Source organism: Eptatretus burgeri, chromosome 5 (assembly GCF_056783735.1).
Source record: "Eptatretus burgeri isolate ZD-2024b chromosome 5, Ebu_testis_v1, whole genome shotgun sequence".
Classification (NCBI taxonomy): domain Eukaryota; kingdom Metazoa; phylum Chordata; class Myxini; order Myxiniformes; family Myxinidae; genus Eptatretus; species Eptatretus burgeri.
Window position 1 is genome coordinate 88,476,490 of NC_140965.1, and position 12,500 is coordinate 88,488,989.

General features: G+C 43.6%; 1 protein-coding gene across 3 annotated transcripts in view; it reads right to left on the reverse strand.

Moving 5' to 3' along the window:
- LOC147026914 (interleukin-13 receptor subunit alpha-2-like) overlaps positions 1-12,500 on the reverse strand; it is a 47,088-nt gene that overhangs the window by 14,982 nt on the left and 19,606 nt on the right. The gene's annotated exons all lie outside the window — the stretch shown is intronic.

The following is a 12,500-nucleotide window of genomic DNA, read 5'->3' on the forward strand; positions in this document are numbered from 1 at the left end:
GCGGGTCGCCCAAGCCAGACACCACGAGGGTGCAGGTAACCTGCAACGGTCTCGTGGGACTCGTTCGGTCTGCCAAGTCCCACGCCATAAAGACCCAAGAGGTCCAGTCGGACCCCATTGCCTTTGATGGGGTCTTTTTCCTGCTTTTATTTCGAATGAATGTGTGTGGCGCCGAGTCCTGTAAGTAAAACTGTGTAAGTGACTGTACATTAATAATGACTTATAGACGGTTGTCGCGCTTTGTCTTGCCCACGTGCCGTGCCGCATCCATTGCTTGTTCTGTGTACGTGCTTGTTGGTGTTTTTGAATGACTGCATGATTGTTCCTGCATACGAAGAGTAAATAAATGTGCTGGTTTAAATGTAAACCCGTTCGTTGCGTCCATGCCCCCATTGAAATGCCATCTTGTATTGCGGAATATTAGTTGGCTTTTAAATAGCCGGTGAAGTGATCGGGTCCAACGGGACTGCGCGATATCACCCCACTCAGTTATCCCAAAAGGAAGCGGGCAGCTTAAGCGGCTCGTTTCCAAGCGGTCCCGTTGAGGTACAACCTCTCGGTAACCGACCTGCGCGAATAATTAGGTAAATCGAAGATTTGGCGATCGGACCCTGTAGCGCGGGTAGGGTACGGACAAGGTTGTGGTGGGATTGAAAACCCATCCGTGACTGGTTTCTGACGCCATTGCAGAAAGTTACCACTGGATTGTCCGTTCGGTGGGCGAACCGGCTGCTATTGGTGAAACGCGGTTGTTCGCACGCTGATGGGCACGAATACTACAACAATATATACTGAAACGCAAAAGAAACTTACCACTTGTTTGAAATGTAATAAAATTCTGACAGTTCAAAATAAAACAAACCAACAATTGCTAATTGAAACATTGGCATTTATTGATGACATGTCAAGTTTTTCTGACCAAGATTCACCATCTCATAAGTTTGTTCTACAGTACAGAACAGCACAGGGTGCAATGTCAGTCCCCTTTCAACAGCGTATGTGGCCACCATTGTTTTGGATACAGGCAGTGCATCGTCAGCGCATACTGCCTACCAGTCTTTGGATGGATTGCTGCTGGATTCTGTCCCACTCAGTCCTCAATGTCTGAAGCCATCTGACTTCGGACCATCTGCCTGTCTTGCCTTGCAGTGATGACTCTTGGCCTCCCTGATCGAGGTCTGCCATCTGCAGAGTTGTGGAGGGTGTCTCTGTATACCAGGGCCGATATCGTCTGCTGTGAACAGCCAAGGCGATGTGCCACCTCACGGTAGCTCAATCCGCCTTGCAGTATGCCCAAGGCACACTGCCGTTGATCCCTTGACAATCGTGGCATGTTGATTGAAATGCCCATTTTGCACTGGCCTTTTTAAAGCCAATATCAAGTCATCATGTGCAGCTCATTAAAATCATCCCATACCCTTTGGCTAATCAGTGATAGTCAAAACGGCTGTTCAACAGCTGTGCTATGAAGTGACCATTGAAGGTTCAAGTGACCATCCGTGACCGTTTTGTCTGACAGTGGGGACACTATTGTCCACAAATAAGTCCACACATTTACTACACGCAGTGTTATTATTGATATTTGAAGGTTTAAAAGGTGGTAAGTTTATTTTGCATTTCAGTGTATATATATATATATATATATATATATATATATATATATATATATATATATATATATATATATATATATATATATATATATATATATATATATATATGTATGTATATACTACCGGTCAGAAGTTTAAGAACACCACAATTTTTCCAGTTTTTATTGAAATTTAAGCAGTTTAATGTTTCAGTGTAATCTGAAATGAAAGCATAGAACAAATAAACAATTGCAGATAAAAAAATAAATCATGGAATCGTTTTGTTGAACGAAATTTAATCTAAATTTTTGACTCATCAAAGTAGCCAGCTTTTGCAGATATAAAGGCCCGGTCACACCTTGACGTTTTAGCCAGCGATGACAACGTGTTAAAATTTATGTAAAACGCTGGCTTACGTTGAACTTTTGATGTTTTTTTTTAAAGATTCGGACGTATTCATAGCGACTTGGTCTTATGTGTAACGCATTGGTAACTACACAGAACGTTTCGTTGTGTCATAGAAAACTTATACCAACGAATGCTGAACCTGTTGTCGGCCTACACAACCGATGCCCAACGATAGTCTAACTTAGGCATAGCGCGTTGCATGCATCGCCGACGATGTCGTGGCGTAGCCTATTAAAAGGCTGACGCACAACGATTCGAATCATAACTGCCATAGAAATGGAAGTGTCAACATCGCGGTCACACCTTGGCGATCTTGCCAGCGTATGCCGACGTAACAAAAAGTGTGTCTAAAACGTTGGGGCACGTCGAATACGGTATGGGTAAGTTTGGTATGCGCGAGTAGAACGCTAAATACGCTATCATAAGTCGTAGTAAGTAGAGTACGTCAAGAAATTTTGAACATGTTCAAAATTTTACGACGTACTCGGCGTATGACACACGTTCGCATGCGATGAGGATAAGTTTTACACACGATATGTGGACGCTTACACACGTCCACAAAGGCTACTTATAAGCTACTCATAAGTCGAAACACGTCGCGGCAATGTCTTTTTTACGCGAAACTTATTTCTAACTTATGTTTGACGTGCTTTGAACCAATTCTTTACGTAGTCCCAACACACATCGACGTATGTAGACGTATTCCAATGACGTCTTCCGGTCGACAAAAAAAAAAAATGAATGTGTTTCTAGCTTACAACTGCCATGTAAAGACGTGTTCCCAGCGGTTTTGGGAATTGGTATATAAAAATGCTGCTCATAAAAGGGGAACCCAACAGTGTTTTCGAGTTCCTTTTTGAGTCGATGTCCATGTCAGCAGTAACAGTATCAGTATCAGTATTAGTATTAGTATTAGTATTAGTAGTAGTAGTAGTTTGTTCATGTTGGCAGTAGTAGGTGGGTGTGAGGGGGAGGGTGTGGGTTATGATGGATCGTCCTTGCGTTTAACGATTTAACGATTTAAATGATAAACTCAACGATTTAAATGGCTGCATCTCCACTATTGAAAGTAGACGCTTGCGCTCAACAATTGGATTTTTTTTTACACTCAACGACTTTTAAACGGTACCACTCAGCCATTTTCATTGTTTACAATGAACGATTTAAATTGCTGTCACTTGCCTTTGTTTTTTTTTTTTTTTTTTTTTTTTTTTGACGCTGGGGTTTGGAAATTTGAAACGTTTCTTCTGAACGTGTTAAAACGCTCAAACTCGACTATTTTAAATAGACGCTGCCGATGGACAATTCGAATCATAGCCAAGCTAGACATCGAAGTGTGAACATCTTCGTCATGCCGAAGAAAAGTTTGAAGAATGCTGCAAATAAGTGTCCTGGCCGTGGCCGTGGACGCTGACGCAAGGACGATCCATTATACCGACGTCTTTCAGCCTATGAGTAACTTAAAAGTAACGTCTGTCGACGTGTGGCAACGATCGCGTAACGTGCCAACAACACGTTAATCATAGGTAGGAAATAAGTTTCGGGTACTCTAAACATTACCTCGGCGTGTCTCAACTTATGATTAACTTACAAGTAGCATGTGTTGACGTCTGTCAACGATCGCAGACCGTGCCTACAACTTGTGGCCAGCGTAGCGGAACGTGTGAGTCATACGCCGGCATACGTCGTGAAATTTCAAGCATGAAAAAATTTGAGGACAACCGAAAAGTACAACGTTTAAAGCCAACGTACAACGGCGTATGCAACGTACTACGACGTATGCCAGCGTGCTCTCAATGTTATCAAAACTTACCCATAACGTATTCAACGTGTGCCAGCGTTTTAGAAAAAAAAATCAAAAATCGGAATACGTTGGCTAAAACGTCAAGGTGTGACTGGGCCTTAACAGCCGAACATACTCGTGACATTCTTTCTAAAATGGAAATCGCATATTGTTCGGAAAGTTCTTCCCAACACTGTTGCAGAAGTTCCCACAAATGTGTTGCACTTGTAGGTTGCTTTGCTTTCACCCTTCTGTCCAGTTCATCCCAAACCAGCTCGACGGGGTTTAAGTCTGGAGATTGTGCTGGCCATCAGTGCATATGCCCCGCAAGTGGGGTGTGAGATGGAGAATAAAGAAGATTTCTGAAGTGAGTTAGATGAAGTGGTGGAGAGTGTCCATCCTCCTCCAAGGAGGAAAGGATGAATCCTTTCCCTATGAAAAGGATGAAAGACGTATCCAAGGATGAAAGAGTGGTGATTGGAGCAGATTTCAATGGGCATGTTGGGGAAGGGAAGAAAGAGGATGAGGAGGTGATGGGTAGGTACAGTGTCAACGAGAGGAATGTGGAAGGGAAAATGGTGGTAGATTTTGCAAAAAGAATTGAATTGGTGGTGGTAAATACGTATTTCAAGAAGAAGGAAGAACACAGGGTGACGCACAAGGGTGGAGAAAAGTGCACACAGGTGGATTACATCTTAAGCAGGAGATGCAATCTGAAAAAAGATTAGAGACTGTAAGGTGGTGGCAGGGGAGAGTGAAGCTCGACAGCATCGATTGGTGGTCTGTTGGATGATTTTGGAGGTGAGGTTGAGGAAGAGTGAGGGCTGAACCAAGGACCAGATGGTGGAAGCTGAAGGAGACTGTTGCGTGGAATTTAGGGAGGAGGTGAGACAGGTGTTGGATGGTGGTAAAGAGGGGTGGGATGATTGGGCAACTACAGCAGAAGTGGTGAGGGAGATAGCGAGCTAGGAAGGTACTTGGTGTGACATCTGGACAGAGGAAGGAAGATAAGGAGACTTGGTGGTGGAACGAGGAAGTACAGGAAAGTATAAGGAAGAAGAGTTTGGCGAAAAAGAAGTGGGATAGCAAGAGAGATGAAGAAAGTAGATAGAAGTACAAGGAGTGGCGGCACAAGGTGAAGAGAGAGGTGGCAAAGGCTAAGGAAAAGGCATATGGTGAGCTGTATGAGAAGTTGGATACAAAGGAAGCGGAAAAGGATTTGTACCGATTGGCAAGACAGAGGGACCGAGCTGGGAAGGATGTGTTGCAGGCTAGGGTGATAAAGGACGCAAATGGGAATGTGCTGACAAGCGAGGAGAGTGTGTTGAGAAGGTGGATGGAGTACTTTGAGCAGCTGATGAATGAAGAAAATGAGAGAGAGAGAGAGAAGGTTGGAAGAGGTGGAGATGGTGAATCAGGAAGTGGGGTGGATCAGTAAGGATGAAGTGAGGACTGCTATGAAGAGGATGAAGAGTGGAAAGGCGGTTGACCCAGATGATATACCAGTGGAGGCATGGAAGTGTTTATGAGAGATGGCAGTGGAGTTTTTAACCAGATTGTTTAATAAAATCTTGGAAAGTGAGTGGATGCCTGAGGAGTGGAGAGAAAGTCTACTGGTTCCGATTTTTAAGAACAAGGGTGATGTGCAGAGCTGTGGTAATTACAGAGGTATAAAGTTGTTAAGCCACACCATGAAGTTGTGGGAAAGAGTAGTGGAAGCTAGGTTGAGAGCAGAGGTAATGATTTGTGAGCAGCAATATGGGGTTATGCCAGGAAAGAGCACCACTGATGCGTTGTTTGCTTTGAGAATGTTGATGGAGAAGTATCGGGAAGGCCAGAAGGAGTTACATTGTGTGTTTGTGGATTTAGAGAAAGCTTGTGACAGGGTGCCAAGAGAGGAGTTGTGGTATTGTATGAGGAAGTCGGGAGTGGCAGAGAAGTATGTGAGGATCGTGCAGGATATGTATGAGGACAGTGTGACAGCGGTGAGATGTGTGGTAGGAATGACGGACCGGTTTGAGGTAAAGGTGGGATTGCACCAAGGATTGACTCTGAGCCCTTTCCTGTTTGCAATGGTGATGGACAGGTTGACGGACAACATCAGACTGGAGTCTCCATGGACTATGATGTTTGCGGATGACATCATGATCTGTTGGGAGCAGCCTGAGGCGAGCCTCGAGAGGTGGAGGTACACACTGGAGAGAAGGGGAATGATAGTCAGTAGGAGTAAGATGGAGTACATGTGCGTAAATGAGAGGGAGGGTGGTGGTATGGTGTGGTTGCAAGGAGTTGAGGTGGGGAAGGTGGATGGGTTTAAATACTTGGGTTCAACTGTCCAAAGTAACGGAGATTGTGGTAGAGAAGTGAAAAAGAGAGTGCAGGCAGGATGGAGTGGGTGGAGAAGAGTTGCAGGAGTGATTTGTGACAGAAGGGTAGCTGCAAGAGTGAAGGGGAAAGTATATAAGACGGTAGTGAGACCAGCTATGTTGTATGGTTTGGAGGCGGTGGCACTGACAAAAAGACAGGAAGCAGAGCTGGAGGTGGCAGAGTTCAAGATGCTGTGATTCTCTTTGGGAGTGACGAGGATGGACATGATAAGAAATGAGTATATTAGAGGGACAGCGCAGGTCGGATGGTTTTGGAGACAAAGTGAGAGAGGCGAGATTGAGATGGTTTGGACATGTGCACAGGAGGGAAGCGGAGTATATCGGGAGAAGGATGCTGAAGATGGAGCTGCCAGGTCGGAGTAGAAGAGCAAGGCCAAAGAAGAGTTTCATGGATGCTGTGAGGGCGCACATGCTGGTGGTTGGAATGTCAATGGAAGATGTGGGGGATAGAGCAAAATAGAGACGGATGATCCGCTGTGGCGACCCCTAACAGGAGCAGCCGAAAGAAGAAGAAGACTGTGCTGGCCGTTCCATGATTTGAAGTCTACCGTCTTTTTCTTTTCTTCTGAGGTAGTTCTGACATAGCCTGGAGGTATTTTTGGGTCATTTTCTTGCTGTTGGATGAACCTCAGACCAACTAGGCATAGACCATAGGGTATTGCCTGACGCTGCAAAATGCTGTGGCAGCCCTTTTAGTTCAGGGTGACAGTCACTCTGTGCAAGTCACCGTCTCTGGATCCAGCAAAAGAGTCCCAGATCATCACGCTTCCTCCTCCATGTTTGACAGTTGGTGTCACACACTGAGGAAGCATTCTTTTGCCTACTCGACGGCGTACAAAAACCCTGTGTGATGAACTGAAGATTTCAAATTTTGATTCATTGGTCCATGAGACCTTCTTCCAGTTTTCAGTAGTCCACTGGCGGTGCTTCATGGCCCAGGCAAGCCTCTTTTTCTTATTTTGCCATCTTCGCAATGGCTTTCTTACTGCCACTGGACCTGTCAAACCTGCAGCTCGAAGTCTTCTCTTCACAGTTGAAACTGAAACTTCCTTACTTCGACCAATTTTAAGCTGTGCTTGAAGTTGCTGTCCTGTGAGCCGCCTATCGCACAAGCTGTTGACTCTCAGACACTTGTCTTCTGATTGTGTTGTGGATTTGGGTCTGCCAGACCTCTTCCTGTCAGTTTCCTCCAGTTTCCAAGTGCCTTGTGATGGTGTGGGAAGCTGTACTCACTGACACCTTGGCTTACTTTGCAATTTCTCTTTAGGAAAGACCTTCACTTTTAAGGGTTATAATGATCTGTCTGTCTTCCTTTGTTAATTGACTTTTTCTCACCATTATGATAGCAATATACAACTTCCTGTAGTGCAATATTGTCCAAATAATGCTTCAGAGGGTGCAGCAACACAGTCTGTTCCAACACTGCTTTTATGCAGACAGAGGGTTTGTAACTAATCAACAAAAGTTGGAACACCTGCAGCGATTGTTTGCATCAACTTTGAAGGCTTCATTTACTTCCATTGCTGAACAGCTACAGTTGCTCACCATTTACTTCTTCTTCTTCTTCTTCTTCTTCTTCTTCTTCTTCTTCTTCTTCTTCTTCTTCTTCTTCTTCTTCTTTCGGCTGCTCCCGTTAGGGGTCGCCACAGCGGATCATCCATTATGATCCGCATAGTGATTTGGCACATGTTTTACGCCGGATGCCCTTCCTGACGCAACCCTGGTCGCCTCTTACGACACAGGGAGTTGCTCACCCTTTACTTGTTCCCTGAAAATGGCCTTTTTTAACAACTCCAATAACTTGTTTTATTTTTCAGTTTTTGGTAACATAAACTTTTTTTTTTAGCCTCTGCCATTTTACCATGAGCCTTGCACCATTTTGGGTTATTCATTAGACTTCAACTGCTTAAATTTCAGTAAAAACTGGATAAATGCTGGTGTTCTAAAACTTTTGACCGTTAGTGTGTATATGTATATATATATATATATATATATATATATATATATATATATATATATATATATATATATATATATATATATATATATATATATATATATATATATATATATACACACAGTATATATAATTCCAGCAGTGTGTGTGTGTGTGTGTGTGTGTGTGTGTGTGTGTGTGTGTGTGTGTGTGTGTGTGTGTGTGTGTGTGTGTGTGTGTGTCCGCTGTTTCTTGACAACCACTGGTCGATCTAATTGAAACTTGCCAGATATATTGCTGGGGACCTGAGGATGTGCCTTTTCAAGGTTTGATATTAATCGGACGAGTGCTTCCCAAGTTATGGCCATTTATTTACCAAACCAATGACAGGACACGTTGCTGTGTAGGCGTGGCTGATGGGGAAGAAATCCTCAGCCGCATTCCCCATTAAGGGTTACAACGTATGGACTTCCAGATAGTGATGACTTACTGTATTCTAATAATGTCTCGATTTCTTATGTGCATTTATAGATAAACACAATGCCCAAATCCAGTCATCGTTTACGAAAGCGAAGGAACAGACTGTGTAGTTGTTTGAAAAAAATGTTTTTTTTTTTTTTCTTTTTTCTCTTCTCTTCTCTTTGTGACTAGTACGTGTTTTTCCTTGCGATGACATTGCGAAAAGTCAAAATACGTTGGCACTAATTGAATAATTGGCAATTAAAACTAAATTGCGAATATAATCGTAATTGCGATATGCGAACTTCCGGGCCACACACGAACAGGCACGCACATACGGCCACGCACGTATGGGCACGCGAGAGCAAAGGAACGGCCTGTGTGGTTGTTGTTTCTGGCTCGCGGTTTGAAAGTTTTTTTTTTGTACGTATGGCCACGCACGTATTGGCACGTACTAGTATATATAATTACAAATATATGTGGAAAAATGACAGACCCAGACCAGGAATGAAACCCAGGTCCTCTGGCAAAACCATACCAGTGCTCTGCCATCTGAGCTATCTGGGCACACCACCAACTAATCAATGCAATTCCTCCACATATAGAAATGCCACTCTCTTGGCATTCATACACTCCCCTGACTGTGTAGGACTTTGCCCATTGGGGATTGGGGGAGTGCTCGTCACACTTGACATGTTTCGACTTAGCCGGTGATCACATCACGTGCCTTCTGATTCAATAGTTTGCATTAGTGGGAACAATTCTGGGTGGCAGATGGACGGTTGTTCTTTGCAGATTATGGAGTTTTACAGTGTGAGACAAAATAATTGACGATGCTCACCATATGAGTCAGGAGGTGCATCTGATGCTTAAGAGACGAATGTGGGCCTCATTGGTTAGATATTTATTGGTATGCTGTCCTGATGAGGGAAAGCAAGTCTGAAATCAGGATAGGTGATTCTGCTTGATGTGAAACAGATGTTGACCACATAATCTTTGTCTGTTTGACAGAGTCACCAAGCCAAAGCTTCTGTGTTGGAGGTGATGCTTTGGTGTAGGCCTTTGTCCAATTGAGATTAGGGGAGTGCTGGTCTCACTCCACATGATTATATATATATATATATATATATATATATATATATATATATATATATATATATATATATATATTAGTGCATAGTGCATAGTGCGTGTTTTGCAAAGAAAGCATAACATTTTCTCCCTGATAACTCAGTGTCTCTCTCTCTCTCTCTCTCTCTCTCTCTCTCTCTCTCTCTCTCTCTCTCTCTCTCTCTCTCTCTCTCTCTCTCTCTCTCTCTCTCTCTCTCTCTGTCTCTCTCTGTCTCTGTCTCTGTCTCTGTCTCTGTCTCTATCTCTATCTCTCTATCTCTCTATCTCTCTATCTCTCTATCTCTCTATCTCTCTATCTCTCTATCTCTCTATCTCTCTATCTCTCTATCTCTCTATCTCTCTATCTCTCTATCTCTCTATCTCTCTATCTCTCTATCTCTCTATCTCTCTATCTCTCTATCTCTCTATCTCTCTATCTCTCTATCTCTCTATCTCTCTATCTCTCTATCTCTCTCTATACAGTAGACTCGGCGTAAGTCGTCATCATCGGGACCGAGAAAAAAAGTGACAACTTACGCGTATGCGAACATTCATGATGACTGTGGGGTGAAGGATGAAGTCGCGCGTGGCCTGGACACGTATGTGTGAGAGCCGGCTATTGTACCAAAAGGAAAACACAATCCTCGGGGCATAGGTGGGGGTTCATTGGTGAGTTGGAAAGTGATCAAGCAAAGATAGAATTCATGAATCAGTTTATCAAAAGTAAAGATAATGAACAACTGTAAGACAACTCATATACCATCGGTGATGGTATGGTGACAAATTACATGACACAGTCATCGTGGTGATGACTACCACTCAATGCCTATGTGTGAGTGAGTGCGGTAATGTACAAAACAAGCCAATATAAAACCATGATCGGACTTCAACACTAAGCTCGATCGATCCTTTACTCCTTCGCGAAGTAATCCGTTATGTTTGACTGCCTCAAACTCTTGGGCATCTGGTGCATGGGAAAGGAATCAAACCGGTCATTGCATTCCATGATGTTGTCTGGGCAATCCTCCACCAAAAGACAGTATCGGCGCATCACATCCAGACAGTATCAGCGAATCCACGCTGCCTGATTCGCCACACCTCTTGACCTTGCCGATTCCCCACCTCACTTTAAATCTGTCTATCCAGTGCATCGGCAAGGTCTCGGCATCATCATGCCCGAGGTCCGCAGCGAATTTACGTGCCTTCAGCAGCAACATTTCACCGTCCAACCGAATATTTGGCTGAGCCGACATTTGCCGAAACCAGATGATGAGCGCGTCATCGACATCTTCAAAGGACACACATTTCACGCGTTTCACACTTACCACCGGCCTCACGATCTTCTCCACTTGTCCAAATATCTTGCCCTTATTCTTCAAGATATCGTTCAATGTCTGCCGTTTGATGTCCAACTTCTCAGCTATGGCTGTTTTCTTCATCAGTGGGTTTGCCTCGCAAAACTGGATAATGTCGTATTTTTCTTGGTAGGTTTTAGTTGTAAGCTTACGCTTAGTCGCCATTGTCCTGCCTGCAGTGCGATCAACGTGTGTACGCAGTTATAAATAGCCTATCACTGACGGTGTAAACCAATGAGCGAGCATCACGATTCCATGAAATCGGGATTCTCATGAGGCAGAAGTTCCATGTGACGTGTTAGGAGTGGTAATTTACTTGAGTTTTCATTACGCGGGAACGGACAACATCTGACGACTTAGACGAAGTGACGACTTAGAGATGACGACTTACAGAGGGATGACCCTATATTCAAAGGGATTTAACATGAGATAAATTCGGGACTTTTTGACGCTGCCGACTTCGGCGAAGTGACGAGTTACATGCTGCCGACTTATGCCTAGTCTACTGTATATATATATATATATATATATATATATATATATATATATATATATATATATATATATATATAGTATATATACAGTGCAGCACTCTCCCACACATCTCTCTCCTTCTGTATCTGGATATGTCCGGACGGTGTTTGTGACGGGGGGGGGGGGGGGGTTCTCCAGGTGTTATTTATCTCTGGACTTGTCCAGGCAGTGCTTGTCTTCGGACATGTCCGTGTTTGTCTCCAGATGTGTCCAAGTGGTTTTGTCTCTGGATGTGTCCTGATGTTGTTTATCTCTTGATGGTGTTTTTCTCCGTATATGGCTGGGTGATGTTTGTTTGTCTCTGGATGTGTCCAGGCGTTTATGTCCAGATTTTTTTTTCTCCAGACATTTCTGGGTGGTGTTCATCTCCAGGCAGTATTTATAGTATGACCAGTAGAAAATAGATTTCAGATAATATTTGTTTCCATCTTTACTGTTATTTCATGCAGAATCATTTTGATGAGACAGTATGAATCGTAATTAATACTCCACGGTATGTCTGCCTTCCTTTCCTCTCACCCTGGCTGTCTTCCTTTCCTCCACCACTCCTCAATCTCCCTCGCTCCTCACTCCCCCTCCCTACTCTCCCCACTATATTTCCACGACCCTCCCCCTCTTTTTCTCCCCGCCCCCATTAGTATTCCTGTCAGTGAAGTAACGGGTGGTATTTGCTAGTATTTAATATAAATATCTCATTCTAACCACTCACCAACTCACTGACTGATATTAATGTTCGGTACCTTCCGAGTGATGTAGAATGCTGAAATTTTGCACGCCGATGGACATTGAAGCCGAGGCACCAGGAAAAATCACAGAGCCATTGGAAAGCCTCTGCAAATGAAAATATAAATAAATGAAAAAAATGCAGGTGAGTGACCCAAGGAAATTTGTAATCACGATTCGTCATTGCTTACAATGTGTAAGCATACCCCATGA